Source organism: Lissotriton vulgaris, chromosome 1_1 (genome assembly GCF_964263255.1).
Source record: "Lissotriton vulgaris chromosome 1_1, aLisVul1.2, whole genome shotgun sequence".
NCBI classification, from domain to species: Eukaryota; Metazoa; Chordata; class Amphibia; order Caudata; family Salamandridae; genus Lissotriton; species Lissotriton vulgaris.
The window spans coordinates 2,135,891,908-2,135,893,555 of NC_141685.1; positions in this window are offsets into that span (position 1 = coordinate 2,135,891,908).

Sequence of the window (1,648 nt, forward strand, 5' to 3'; positions counted from 1 at the left end):
GGTGCTAGAGCGGCTCAGGGTCGGGGCTTCTCGGACCCCAGAGCACTCACCAGAGAGTTACCTCGATGGTCGTGCTGGTTTTTAAGAGCGTGCAGGTTCTGATGATGGCCGGTCCCTCGAGGTCTCGTCGCACCCACAGATCACAGCTGAGCTGATGACGTGGGTAGAGGTCAGAGGTGCCAGGGAAGCCGGTTCTCGTCGAGCTGGGCCGTCGGATTCCTTGAGGAAGGACTTACAGCAAACCGCAGAGTTCTTAGTTGGTGCCCGCTGATGCAGGGTGACTACTCCTTAGTCACAAGGGAGAAATCTTGAGAAGAGTCTTGAATGTCCTTTCGTAGAAAGTAGTTCTTGAATCAAAGATGATCTAATTTTGAAGGGTCCCCGCTCCGGTCTTTATCCTAAAGAAAGGGGTGGGTACATGACTAGGTCCTGCCCTAAGGGTGGGACCAGGAAGGGGGGTAGTTACGCCCCTCTCCCCTGCCGGACTTTCCCCAGGCCAGGGCTGTCGCCCCTGGAACTGGTTCTAACCGGCAGATGCGTAGTGAGCACCGGGGTGCCACTCCGCAGTCACCTTCTCGCCAAAGCCCTACCTACCCAGAATACACAAACCCTGTCTGGGACGGTGCGAACAGCGCCCTCGACAGGAAACCCTTTGTCCAAGTGCTCCTCGCTGGAAGGACTCCCAGCAGCAGGAGGTCAGACTCGTGTCTGTGGTGGCAGCATCCATTTTGTGGAGCTGAGGCTTCAGTTAACTTTAACCGGGGTTCACAGTTACGTACATGTCGTGTCCCTCTAGAAGGGTGGGATGCTAACCTCATCGCCAGAATTGGTGAGAGGGCAGCACCCCGATTCGTATGACACCTTACTCGACATGCCTTGATAACGCGACACCGGAGTTACCGATATGGTACGCGTTATCATGGAACAGCTATTGGGTCTTGATTCCGCAAGCTGTAACCGGGCTCGGCTCGGGCCTGAACCTAGCTCACACGAGCCCACGCACTCTGCCTTCAGGATTGTTAAGGCCTGCCATAGGAGTGACTGATAGGAACTCGGGTGTCCATTGTATGGTTAGATATAGAGCTACTATACCTAAAGCGAAGGGTGGTTACACGTCTTCGCCCCAGCTGTCGTGCAGCCAGTTGTGTCAAATTTAGGAGGCCAGCCAGGGGTGGCATAATACATGCTTCAGCCCCTGGCGGCCCTGGGTACACCTATGCCCTGCGTTACGGGGTCTGATAAGGTGGCCCAGTACCAATTGTTAAATGCACCTAGGGTACATATCGTAATTTAGAAAGAGAACAGCCAGGCTGTGGGTCTGATTAGCAGGCCCACAGCCAGAGAAAGTCGTAAACCAGTGAAACAAAAGCAAAAAATCTGGGTGATCATAGGATTGCAGACCCTACTCTCCTACACTGGGCATACGCGTAACCTCCCCTCGTAATCTGGGCCTTCCTGATGATGTCTATAAATTTAAACATTGACACCGACCGCTCGGAAAACATCTCGCAATACACGCTGGCAAAAATTAAGAAGGCCGCCGTCCAGTTTTCAATCGTAAGCGGCACCTTCGGCCTCTTCTAGAGTACATACTCCTCCTCCCTAGAACCCTCCTTCGCCCTCACTTCCCAGTGCAGGAGTTTTAATA